The 13955-nt window shown below is 42.6% G+C and overlaps 1 pseudogene; it reads left to right on the forward strand.

Moving 5' to 3' along the window:
- The first annotated feature begins 354 nt into the window (after window positions 1-354).
- On the forward strand, window positions 355-1079 carry LOC102741765 (low molecular weight phosphotyrosine protein phosphatase pseudogene; annotated as a pseudogene).
- Window positions 1080-13955: the final 12876 nt, after the last annotated feature.

The raw sequence follows: 13955 nt of genomic DNA on the forward strand, positions 1-13955 counted from the left end.
TAAAGTGGGTATGTAGACAATCCTAAATGTATATGCTTCTGATAGAGCATGAAAATACTTGAAGTATCAAAATACTTAAATAATGGAGCATTGAAATAAATTATTTGATAGAATTGAGAAGAGAAACATATATCTATTAAAGAAACTGAATTTGCACTTTAAACCCTACTTTCAAGAACTCCATAGTAAAGTGGCTTTACTATTAAATATTATTAAATATTTAAGGAAGAAAAAATATCAGTTTTACACAAACTTTTAGGAGAAAGGAATACTTCTCAAAAAATTTTATGAGGGCAGCATAACATTGATATAAAATACAGAGCAATTTCTCTCATTAACACTTAACCAAATAGTAAGTAAATCAGATCCAGCAATTTGTAAAAAGTGTAATATTTCATGATCAACTATGGTTTATGCAGGAAAAAATGTTACTTAACATTTGAAAATCATCAGCGTAGCTAACTACATTAACGCAATAAAGGAAGAAAATAGATCAAATGGACTTCATCAAAATTAGAAACTTTAACTCTGCAAAAGACACCATTGTGAAAATGAGCAGGAGAAATATTCTGAGGCGGTCAGCAGCGGCCTCGGCGTGCACGGGAAGATGGCCAAACAGGTGCCCACATCAGTGCTGTGGCTGCGTCTGGGTAGCACCTGCCAATCACTCATTGCAGAAGCAATTTTCAGAAAACTTGTAACTGATCAAAATGTTGTCGATAATTGAAGGGTGGACTGCTGCAACAGCCATGCATGAAATAGAAAACCCTCCTGATTATCAAAGGCACAACTGCATGAAGGAGCATGGTACTCCCATGAATCACATTGTCCAGGCAGGTTACCAAGAAGACTTTGCCACATTTGATTATATACTACGTGTGGATGAAAGCAATATGAGAGATTTGAATAGAAAAAGGAAGCAAGTTAAAAATGGCAAAGCTAAAATTGAACCACTTGGGAGCTATTATCCATGAAAGCGATATATCACTGAAGATCCCTATTATGGGAGACTCCAACTCAAGACCATCTACCAGCAGTGTGAAAGGTGCTGTAGAGTGTTCTTGAAGAAGGTGTGCTGACACTGCATCCATTCCTTGATGCAGCCAATGGGGCTAATCCCCACAGCCTCTGCATCTCTCAGTCGACGTGTCAAAGTGCGAGAACATTCCATAGCTCAAGCCCACAGCTGTTTCTTCAGTTGACTTGCTCTTTCTTATCTTAAAAAATAATTAAAGATGAAATTCAGTAGCTGTGTTTGGCAGAAGAATAAATAAAAATTTTTGATCGAGACAATTGGTGGGGTACATAAAGTCTTCTTAGACTAGCTGAACCTCCCACTTTGCTCCAGTTACAAAAAGTGTGGAACAAACAAAATAGAACATGATGAAATGAGCACTACTTTAAGACCCAGATCAACATCTGAGCCCACTGAGGCTTGTAAGTCTTCTGTTCTACCTCTTCCCTAAGATTGTGGACAACCTGATGAGGATGAATGCCCCGTTCCCCTGCACTACCTCCTTATTCCAGGGCCTTTTACCATCCATGGGAGCTTACAACCTAGATGAAAAGTGTTCATTCATACATATTCATAGTGCACACTTGCATATTTAAAAGACAGAAAAAAGAAAAAGATTTGTGGAATTAATCTTAGCACCTTTAATACTCCCTAGTTTTTGTTTAGTTTATTTTATAAGGAAGTGGGCTCATTTGCTCCCGTTTGAACCACTTTGCCCCTGGAAATTTAATCATATCCAAAAAAGACACTTGTATGCTGGTTTATCTCATGGTCAGTTTGCAGAACGTGTCTGCTTTTTTATGCGTACATAACCCAAATGTCAAAAATAAATTAGCTTAGGAGGGAAAAATAATTAAAAAGTTAGCAAAAGTTCTTTTATGTTGGGATACTTAAATACCGATATGTTAATAAACATTCATCAGTGCTTAATTTATAGGCACATGTAGGTCATTTCTATTTACTGTGAGTTAATTAATCTAAAATTCATGTGGATACATGTCAGAAAAGATTGTTTTCAAAATAAACTGGAGAAATTATAAAAATACAAATTTTTTAAAAAAAGAAATGAACAGGAAAGTCCTGTGAGTAGGAGGGAATATAGTAGGTGTAATTATATATACCTGACAAAAGACTTGATTCCAAAATATTTAAGAGCTCCCCTACAACTTAATAGTTAAAAAAACAATCCAACAACAACAACAACAAAACGTCAGCAAAAGATCTGAACAGGAACTTCACAAAGGAAAAATATATAAATGGTTAATAAACACATGAAAAAGTACTTAAGCATTAGTCACCCATACATAGCCACTAGAATGGCTAAAATAAAAAGGACAGACAACATCTAATCTTGATAATGATATAAAACAATTAGGATTCTCCAACAGTGTTGGTAGAAATATAAAGTGGTACAATTTTGGAAGTTTCTCATAAAGTTAAACGTATGCCTAAACTACAATCTAGTAATTGCACTTCAGATATGAACCCAAGTAAAATGAAAACACAGAAAGACTTATGACAAGAATGTTCATAGAAGCTTAAGTCATATTAGTCAAAAACTAGAAACAACCCCAATGTCTATTAACAGGAAAATGGTCCTCGCTTCGGCAGCACATATACTAAAAAATGTTAACAGGAAAATGAATAAACAAATTATAGTACACTTATATAATGAAATACTACTCAGTAATAAAAAAGAAATAAACTGCTGATACCCACAACAATATGGATGAACCTCAACAACATGCTGAATAGAAGATGACAGACAGAAAAGAATGTCTACAGTATAATTCCATTTTTCTAGAGTTTCTAGAATAGGTAATATTTACCTATACTGATAGAAATCAGACTACTTGTCTGGCCACGGAATCAGGGGGTGGGGGTGGGAAGTTAACTGCAAAGGATACTCTGGATGGAGGAGACTCTATAGCTTTACAGGGTGTAAATTACATGGATATATACATTTCTCAAAACTCATCAAACTGTACACTGTGTGTAGATTATATGGTACTATAAAACAGAATTTTAATTATGACTTTAATTTACCATTTCAATGTGTTAAATGAAATATATATAAGTATATATATAGGTATATGTACACATATACAATTAAAAAATGGTTTTAATCTAATAATGTATCTGTCAAAATTACAAACATCACACATAACAGTCTAACCTTAGAATTTTACCTTTTAATATCAGATAAAACCCAAGGACATCAGGTATCAGTGCATCTATGCAAAATAAGACAAGTGGGGGAAGCAATGAAAAGAGTAAGGAATAGGAAGAAGAGAACAAAACACCATTATCTACAAAGGACATGATTCCTTTACAGAAAATCAAAGAGAAGCTATAAAAAACCAAGACAATTCTAGCAAAGTTGCTGGAAACAAGATCATATAAAACATAATGTAAGGCAACAAAAACTGATTGGGAGCAGGTTTGTTTTCTGTTTTTGGTTTTGGAGGATTGGGGGTTTTTTTATTTAGCATTTGTAATAGAAAAAAGAATCTGAGGATATCACAGGATAAATTTAACAACAACAGCAAAACTGCATAAATAATGAACACTCTACAAATGTAGTCATATGAAATGTTCATGAAGGGGAAGGTCAATAATATAAATTTGGCCTTCCTCTCAAATACTTTATACATAAATTCAATGCAATCCAGTTAAAATCTGACAAGATGATCCTAAAGGACCATGAATAGCCATGACAACTTTGAAGACAAAGGATGGTTAGTCCTACGTGGGGAGAGAAGGAATGGGGGGAGGGGAGGAGGGGGTAAGTCCTACCACATATCAAAATGTACTATAAACCATAAAGCCAGAGCAATTAAGCAGTGTGGTATTAGTGCAGAGGACAAACAGATCAATGGAATAGAAGATGCATGCACACATGCACACTCACACACACACACACACAAGTGGCACACAGATCAATAGATATCATGATGCCATTGGGTATTCATATGTAAAAGACAAAATTAGGACCCTACTTGATGCCAAACACAACAATAAATCCCAGATGGAAATTTTTAAAAAATGTATTTTTAAAAAAATAAATAAAGGTATAGAGCAAAACTTTAAAACTCAGAAGAAAATATAGAAGATATTTATATGATATGGAGTAGGAAAGAATGTATTAAACAAAAAATAGAAAGAATGAACAATAAAGGAAAAGATAAAGTCCTCTAGTTTAAAATTTAAAACTCTGTATGACAAAGACACTGAGGGGGGAAAACAGACTCTCCACAGTGTAGGATGGGACATCAGTGTATTTGTAATTTTTTTAAATTTAATTAAAAATTAAAAAAAATAAAAAATAAAACCAGAGGGTGATGTGAATCAAAGGTGGTAAAATTTTACCATCTGCAATAAGAGGGTGCCCATTATGCCTGTGAAATCTCTATTGATGAGACCAAGGTTCATGGTTCCCCACTCTCCCTCTGCGTCCCGGAGCTTCCGCGGGCGGCCCCAAGGCATGGCGTGCCCCCGGGTTCTGTGAGTCACAAAGTATCTTTACAATGGCTGTTGTGTCTTGATCTGTTGCCCTGACTCTACCTCATCTTTTCTATTAATACACTATATTTTAAGACAGTGGAAGGCGGGTCTCCCCGAGCCAGTGGACAAGGAAGCGGCAGCTGAGAGACGCCATGTGAGCATCCCCGCCCTTCAGCTTCCAGAAGGCTTCAGAGGAGCTGTCTAACAGATGGTGGGAGATGAATGCACCACACTTAATCCCTCTCTTTGTCACAGGAGGAAATGTGACATAGCTTTAGCTATTAAAAAAATTAAAAATGCTGAACGTAACACCCAAAGGAAAAGAATAAAAACCACATTCAGTATGGAGACAGAACACATTCTCAGGTGGGATTCTCAGTAAATAGATGTCTGAAATCACCGGGATGTAGTGTCATTTTTTAATCTTTTTTTTACTGGGGTAAAATGTATAACATAAAATTGACCATTTTATCCATTTTTAAGTGTACAGCTCAGTGGCACTAAGTGCATTCACATTTCTGGGCAACCATCACCACCATCTGTCTCCAGACGTTTTACCTTCCCAAACCGAAACTCTGTATCCGCTAAACACGAACTCCCTATTCCCTCTCTCTCCAGCCCCTGGGAACCACCATTCCACTCCCGTCTCCACGAACCTGACTATTCTAGTTACCTCGCAAAAATGGAATTGTACAGAGTGTCATTTTTAAGGAATTCCACATACTCCGTGTTATTGGTTAAAAATAAAAAAAGCAAAACTGATGTGCCTTCTCTCTTTGACTTTGACTTTTGCTTTATGAAGGCGGATTGATTTGTGCCTGATGAATGCTATACAGACAATGCTGTGCTGTGTACACTCAGTACCGAACTTCACAGGGACTTTCCTGAAAAAGAACTTTCCATTGCTATGTTGTAGCAGTCGCTGTGCTTCTTGCTCACACAAGATCAGAGCCATCCAAGGCACAGATATCACTCCCATGTACAGAGTTAAAATATGCATGGTTTGTATTAAAGCTCTGTGCCATAAAGAGTAACCAAGTGCCTTCACGGTACTCCTTGAGAAATCCATGAGAGGAAATCAAATTTTTAGCAAATCAAAGAGAAAAGCACTCCCTAAGCAAATTCTGGAGTCTAGGAGAAACAATTTCTCGTAACAACAGTTCCAAAAACCAAAAGTACTAGAATAATAAATATGGAACAAATCACAGCTCCCTTTAGCATTAGCCAATTTCAGTCTTTATTTAGCACAGCCTGGATTATGGATGACAGGTGACATATTCTTCTAAAAAGCTTTAGGGAAGGTAATTTTCAGAAGGCGCTCCCGGTAACGTCTTCTATTACACCCCCTACTTGCTTTACAGATTCACCCAAGGGCAAGAGATGGGAAGAAAGATGAAAGAAAGAGGAAAGATGGCACAGAATGGAGCAGGCACATGTACGGTGGGAGAAACTCTAGGCAGAGCACTGGAAATCCAACGGTTTAGCTGCAGCTCTATCATTTCCTTGTGCGCTCACCCAAGCCTTTCACCTTGCAGGGTCTCCAGTCCCTCACCTGTAAAGCAGGGAAGGGTGTTCCTTAAGACTCCAGAGACAGGGTGGCTTTCCTGTCTAAAAGGAAAGCTCATCCTTCATGCACCTACGCATTGCCTACTAGCATTCTTTAATAAGTAGGGACTTTCGATGTTTTACTGCACTAGTGAAGATTTGAAAATGGTACCTTACATACAAAATGTTTTGTTCTCTGGCTTGGGGTTCACATCTGTCTCTTTCTTCCCCTCCATTTGATATGTGTCTCTGCATTTATAAATAATCCCAAGTGTTGCCCAGGCTTCAGCCTCAGTCTTGGTGGCATGTAGCCCACACTCCATACAAGGACGGCCTGTCCTGCCCATGTGCCCATGGCATCCCACCTTGCACCTGAGGATGTGGAGTCTGGGAAAGGCAAAACAGCCATCACAGGCCGACCCAGAAAGCAGAGCCTTTGCAGACAACTCAGGTGCTTTCCAGCAGGAGTGTGGAAGCCTCTGCTTACTGAAGTCCACAAAATCTGCCAGCTGACAGTTGCTCTTTTTGTAGGGAGGGTAGTCAGGACACCAGAAACATGGCCCTGGGACTCTGAGAGCCAGGGTGAAGACACTTCTCACATCAAGAAATATGGGGTTGCCCAGCCTCCCCAGAGGATCCCATGCAGGAATGCAAGGCTACAGGGCTGCAGCAAGCTGGTTTAGCTGGAATTCTGTTTTCTAAATCACAACTCATCACACAGGGTGGACCAGGGAAGAAGAAAACAATCTCTAGGCCCCTACGTGAGCCGCCCGGGTGAGGTGCACAGCAGCTCAGTAGCATTGGGGGACTGGGGAGAACACTCCTCTCCGGGCTCCCTGGGCCAAGGCAAGGCTGCCTCTGTGTGGATTGTTACCTCCCCAGGAGAGAGAGACTTCCTGGCATCTCTCATCTCCTTCCTCCACCAGGAATCTGCCCTTCCTGCCACCTGCCTCACCTGTTCAAGCACCCACAGCTTCCCCATCCATGGCCACCTCCCCTGTGCCTGGGAGCCTAGGGCTGGCATGCCAAGAATTTGCAGGTGCTCTTCTTGACTCATAAATCCACCCCTGGGCACTCTCAGACCTTGTCCATTGCCACAGTTTTTCTCCTTTTCTTTAAATGTGTTCTGTAACACTGACAATATACAAGGGACAAAGACTGTAAAATAAACACCAAGGACCAATCATCCAGTTCATAAAAGAAAATTTTACTGAACCTGTTAAAGACCCTCAGATTACATTGTGCCCACTGCCTGCCCCAGAGGTGACGATTTTTAGGTAGTTATCATCCCCATGCACCTATTTATCCTTTCCCTTGCTTTGTATGCATCCTTAAAACGTAGAATGTTGCTTTGCATGTTTTTAAATAAATAGTTGGTACTGTACTGTATGCATTCTTCTGGAACTTGCTTGTCTCACTGAGATTATGTCTATGAGATTTGTCCACATTGATATGTACAGCTATAGCCCACTCGCTTTCACCACTGTATAGTACTTTGTTATGTATGTAACTCACTTATTCGTGAAAGAAATACTCCAACCGTAAAGCAAGGAGTGGTTCACCTTTACATTTAAAGGGTCCTCAAATTAAAATGGAACAGATAGTAGACATCAATCCCTGATTTGTTTCCCCACTCCTTCACATTGATTTGATATCCATAATTAATTTAAATGATAAGTAAATTCAATTATGTCCATCTCTGGAGTGACTACCTACAAATAATCCCATGTTTTAAATAACAGAAAGAGGTATTTGTATTACAACACAGAGAAACCGGACTAATGGCCAGGTCACAGCTACCTGGTCCTGTAGATTTCACAGCATGACTCACAACATACGAGTCTGAGAGAGAAGCTTGGTGAGGAGGATTACACATCCAGCTAAAGGATGCACCAGAACTCAGATATTCTGCAAAAGGAACTCTTTATATGAATGGAGCAAATCCATCTGTCAATGAATGCAATAACCCAGTCTGGTACCTTATGTTCATCTTTCCATCATCAAATGGGAAAGAAATAGTCAACTCTAGATATCTGCTTGGTGCCAGGGAGAACATAGGTTGGCAAGTGAAGAAAAGGAGGCACTAAGAGAAATGGGGAAAATGGCAGCCATACGAAAAGCCAATACTTTGAGGCAACGGTTGGTCCATCTGTCTTCAAGAGTTGCTTCAAGAAGGAACCAGCTGTCTGATACTGGGGGAAAGTAGAATAAGGACTCGTATTTAAAATAAAATCATATTAGAAAGCAGACAGGTCTGTTCCATTTTGCTTGTTTCCAAATCACGACCCAAATCTTCATCCTGTTTTATTGGCTTCTGGGGCTGAGCACTGGGTATTTTAGATCATTTTGCAAAATTTAGCTAAGGGGAATAAATTGCCAAAAAACTTGAGAAATCTATATTATTTGTATTCCATAAGACACAAGTCTGGAAATATACATGCAAACTTGGACGGACTCAACTGCCATATTTAGCACCTGGAGGAAGAAAGAGAAAGAAAAGGACATTTTGGTTGCCTCCGTGTTTGTATTCTTTTCTTGAAAACTCAGACACGCCTTGCTTTCATGAAAGTTCTTTCCTTAACAACTAACCTCACCTGGAACATTAAGCTTACAGAAACTACCCAAGGATTTTGAAGGCTTACCACACAGAAATTATAAAGAGGGAGTCTTGCCAGTGTTGTTTAAGGAGTAAAATCACCGTGAGGGGATTGCTCACCGGGCTGAGGGAATAGGAGTCATTTTACTTAGAGTCTAGGTTCCTCCGATTTCACACAAGCTCCCCACAGTTCCTTCCCTTGCTCTTTCCTCCTCCTTTTGCACCTCCAGAGAGACAAGTCCTCAGAGGCTCATTTCTTTGTACACATTTGTAGATCGACTTGTTCAAGAAAGATCCAGAATATGGTGACACAGCCCACGTACATCATCCCAGGCCATCCACACCCAGTAGCATGAGAAGGCACTCTGAAGCTTTTGAAAGAAGGGAGCCTAGAATAATCCTGTGTCTTCAGCTGAGGCTTCGCTTCCCCGCCGGCTTGCTCTGGACAGGCTACATCAGGCTTGGGCTTTCAGACAAACACGTTTTCAGACAAACAAAAATTATCCCTGGAGGATTGCAGGAACGTACTCTCCTACTGTACTCCTTCCCCTGGTTTTTGCTCAGTAGTTCAAATGCTAAAAATATAAACTATGATTCAGCTTTTAAAACTATTAAAACTTCTGTGGTCCTGTCATCATAACAGCATGCCAGATGTGAGGGGGCAAGAGAGAAAATCCAATTAATCCTACCCCCATGGGCAAACAACCTTATCAGACATTTTACTTTAGCCCCAGCAGAAGTTTTGCATGAAAGATGCCACCTGTCAGTTTTTTGTTTGTTTCAGCACAAAATCTCTGAGGCAGCATTTTTAACTCAGATAAGTTTTATTAAAAATGCCTGTTCCGGCCAGTTGGTGTCAACCTGTTGGTTTGCCTAACTAGGCATCAAGTGAAGAACTTGCAATTCTCTGTTTCATGAAGATGAGAGCTGCAAACTATTGATACCAACTTCCAAAGCTGGTCTGCCATGGGCCAGGCGAACCAGGGAAGGCAGGGAATTCTGGAGGAGAGTGAGGGGAGCCTCCCCTTCCTTTCCCACTCAAGTCACAAGTTTCGGTCTTAAATGCACTCTTTCCCCCATCCTGGACCGGTTCCTTCTGCAAAACTGGACGCAAAGCCACATCCCAGAATGACATCCTGGCTTTCCTGTTGCCATATTTGTTACATTAGCATAACATATGCTATCGAACACCAACAACATACATGTCAGACACAAAACGCCCCAGAAAAGACTCAGGTTCTCCACATTGGGAGGGTATTTGCACAGAGCAGGAACATCAGACCCAGAGAACCCATCGACCCAGGCTTCAGCTTCCTCAGTAGGTGGCGGGGATAGTGGGTGTGGAACGAAGCCTCCCCAGCCCAGAGGAGAGCATATTCATCACCCATCAAAACTTGGATATTGAATCCAGAACTGCCCTTCCCCTGCCACCCTCCCTGGACAAGGGACCCTCAGAAGTGTACACATTAGGTCTCCTGGTGTTGTCATTAATTTGCTGACCCTCAGCCTTTGGCATTCCTGAAGCTGTTTTAGGACAGGAGGGCTGGGCTGGTATCACTGACAATTCCAGTCCCAAGCCTCGGACGGCCCGGGTACTGACCAGGTGGATCTTCGTGGCAGAGCACTAGATCCAGAGTCGTTAATCGCGGGCCCAAGCTCTAACTCTCCATCCAATGTTTTTTAACACGCGTGAGACTCAGTTTCCTTTCCTTGCAGGGCAGGTGTTAACAGTGAGCTCCTCCTATGCTGAAGACACTTAAGGTTTTTGACTGAACACTTTGAAAGCAAGCTTCCACAAACACCCGATGCCCTCTCGTTTGGGTTCATGCTTCCTCTGTAGGAAGAAGAGCCTCCTACTTCTAGTGCTCTCAGGGGAAGCCTGTGGAATTCTGGAATTCACAAGCAAAGTCCCCAAACCTGAACTTGTCACATTTCACGGGAACTGGCACTTTTCCTCTATCTTCCCCCTCCATCAGGGGCACCGTCGCCGAGTGGAAGGCTAGGAAGTGGGAGTCAGCTGGAATCCTCTCTCTTACCCTCACCGCTCCCAGTAATCCATCACAGAGCCTGCTCAACCTCCTTCCCTGGCATCCGCTGACTGTCCACACTTGCCTCTCCCCGCCCTACCTAAGGCTTACGTCCTGAGGGGGCGCCCTGCCTGCACCCTTGGCTGCTCTACCCTGCACACAGCTGTCAAGTGCTCTAAGCCGAGGATGTGACCCCCCCCTCCACCCCCACCTGCTGAAATCAGTAGTAGCTCTTCACAGCCTTCAGCAGAAAATTCAAGTTCCTTGGCTTGGCACACAGACTCCTCTTTTGGGACCTGGCACCTGCCCCCTGCATGCCTCCTCTTTGACCCACCCCATATCCACTCACACCGAGCTTACTATGGACCCTGTGTCATGGCCCATGCTGTTCCCCACACCAGGCCAACCCTTTCCCACCTGGCTGTGTGGCTACCACTTACCTATAAGGATGTGAGCTCCCCAAGGGGCAGAGGGTAGAGTGGAAATGTTGGGGGGGGGGTTGTTCATTGTTCTACTTCCTGAACCTAGCAGAAACCTAATGAACACTTGAAAGAATGAATGAATGGTTATTCAAGACTCAGAGGAAGCATCCTTTTCTTGTGGGAGCATTTTGTGGTTCCTCTTCTTAATCTCAACAACCAAGTGTGTAATCCTTCACCTGAGTGTCTCTTTCTGCCACATGATCCTGCAGTACCTGCCTTCTAACATCTGCTGCTCAGTACTGACTGCTCAGCTCCCCGTGTGTGATCAGCACTATGTCCCAGGCCTCGTCAGAGAAGCACTGGCTTATGTTTGCTCTTGTGTTCTCTCCCTGTCTCTCCCTCTCCCTCTCTCCTCCCACTCTGCCTCTCACCTGGTTCTCTCTTCTCCTGCGTATCTGATCCGAACAACCAGATAACAGGCCCTACACCCTGGGTGTTAGCATCTTGGTAGGCCCATCATTGGGCTCAGTGACAAATACGTAATAGGCTACCCTTCCATTTTAGACCATTCCACATCCACACTTAGAGAAGGACTCGTTTTTCCTGGCTAATCCACAGGCCCAATGTTACCAAGGACATGGTCAAATACACCCCACCCGTTCAGTTCCATGGTGCAACTCTGATGGGGGACAGTGACTGTGCCTTTCTCATCCAGAAACGTAAAACCACCTCATTGTGTAGACAACAAATAATGCACAGATTACAACACACACGCACTACAGTGAGATAGGACGTGGCAGACTACACTTCCTATTCAATGTGTTTATTTGAGTGATGTCTGAAGGGTGTGTGTGAGGAGAGAGAGACAGACTCACTGATGAGGGCAACGGGAAACAGACCAGGAAAATCAAACACATTTGCTCTGCAAGATCCAAATCCAATTCCAGTCAAGTCTACCTCTCTTCGTTTCATGAAACAATACGACAGGACTGGGGGACTTCTGGAGATCACTCAGTTTGAGAGGATGGGACCATCACCTTGTGCTTCTTTATCTGGTCCTTTCTCAGGGCTTGGGAGTATTTAGAGATTGTCTCTTTTCCAGCTGTAGGGACCCTGACTTATGAGCTCTGCAAATAAGTCAGCCTGAGTTGGGGAGAATATGCATTCACCCAAAAGGCAACAATTAAAAATCACTGTGCCAATATTTGCCCTGTCCAGCTAAGTTGTATTTGTAGAATCTGAAAGAAGAGCAAAGTCCCCTGTGTCCTCTGTGGCCTGAGACTGTCGCAGGAAGGAGGAGAAGGAGCCGCATGGGTGCAGGCACTGAGTCTCCACTGACAGAGCGTGTGGCCTGAGTCCCAGCTTGCTCATCATCTCAACAAGGGGGGAAGTAATACCTCCCTCACAGGACAGTTGTGAGGGTTAAATGTGAATTTGGGAGGATATGAGGTAAAGAACCTGATACGCGGTGAATGGGGGTGATTATTATTATGGTTTTGCTTCAGTTAAGGTCATGAGGATGGGCCTAATCCAATCTGAGTGAGGTCCTTCTAAGAAGAGGGGGTTAGGACACAGCCACACACAGAGGGAAGACCAGTGGAAACACAGGGAGAAGGCGGGTGTCTACACACCAAGGAGAGAGGCCTCTGAAGGAACCAACTTGCCAACACCTTGACCTCGGACTTCTGGCCTCCAGAACTGGGAGACAACAGATTTCTATTGTTGAAGCCCCCCAGTCTGTGGGAGCTCCAGGAAACTGCTGCAGAGGACAAACGGATGCTCTCCCAGAGAAACGCCACCCTTGCCACTGTGGTATTTTACAGAAAATACAACATGGCTCCCACATCTCCCCCACCTACGACATGGTATCGCCATCTCTACCCTCCCAAATAAGCCATTGCCTAATCATCTTCAACTTGAAATAAAATTGAGAGGGAAAAATTCTATAACTGTTCAAAGGTTTCATTTGAAAAACTGCTCTGAAACTAAGAAATCATAGCATTGAATTGGATCTTCTCACTATTCCAATCCCAGGCACCTTTCCTCCCCAATGCTGTTGTGAGGACACAGAGTTACTTGTCCACTAGACTCTCCTGAGTCCAGGCCTCCATGTCTAATTGCCTCCTTGATTCCCATGTGAACATCCCCAATGCACTTCAAATCAACATGTCCAAAACCAGAATTAGGACCCACATCTCCCCATCCCTGGTCCATTGTTCAGACAAACACCACCATCTAACCAGCTATGCAAGGCAACAATGTAAGGTCCTTCTTGTCACCTCTCCTAGCTCCTTCACCTCTGGTGGATGCCTGAAACCACAGAGAGTACTGAACCCTCTACATACTCACGTATGATAAAGTTCATTTATAAGTTAGGCACAGTAAGAAATGAACAACAATAGCTAATAATGAAATACAGCAATTATAGCAATATACTGTAATAAAAGTTTTGTGAATGTGGTCTCTCTCTCTCAAAATACTTTATTGCTCTGTACTCACCCTTCTTGAGATGATAAAATGCCTACATGATGAGATGAAGTGAGGGGAATGGCAGAGACATAGTGATGTAGCGTTAGGCTACTACTGACCTTCTGATGATAGGTCAGGAGGAGGATCCTCTGCTCCTAGTTGACCACAGGGAACTAAAACCATGGAAAGCTAAACCATGAATAAGGATGGGGGGGACTACTATACAACCCCTGGAACCATCAACTTCTCCCCTCACTAGTCTCCCCTGAATCTGTGTACTTCTCTCCATCCCAGCTGACTTCACCCTCTCCCCATCTGCCCCTTGACCCACCATAACAGCCCCCCACAGGTCTTCCCAGGAACTCCCGCCTCTCCAG

The sequence above is a fragment of the Leptonychotes weddellii genome, chromosome 6 (assembly GCF_054177405.1).
Source record: "Leptonychotes weddellii isolate Sample4059 chromosome 6, ASM5417740v2, whole genome shotgun sequence".
NCBI lineage: Eukaryota > Metazoa > Chordata > Mammalia > Carnivora > Phocidae > Leptonychotes > Leptonychotes weddellii.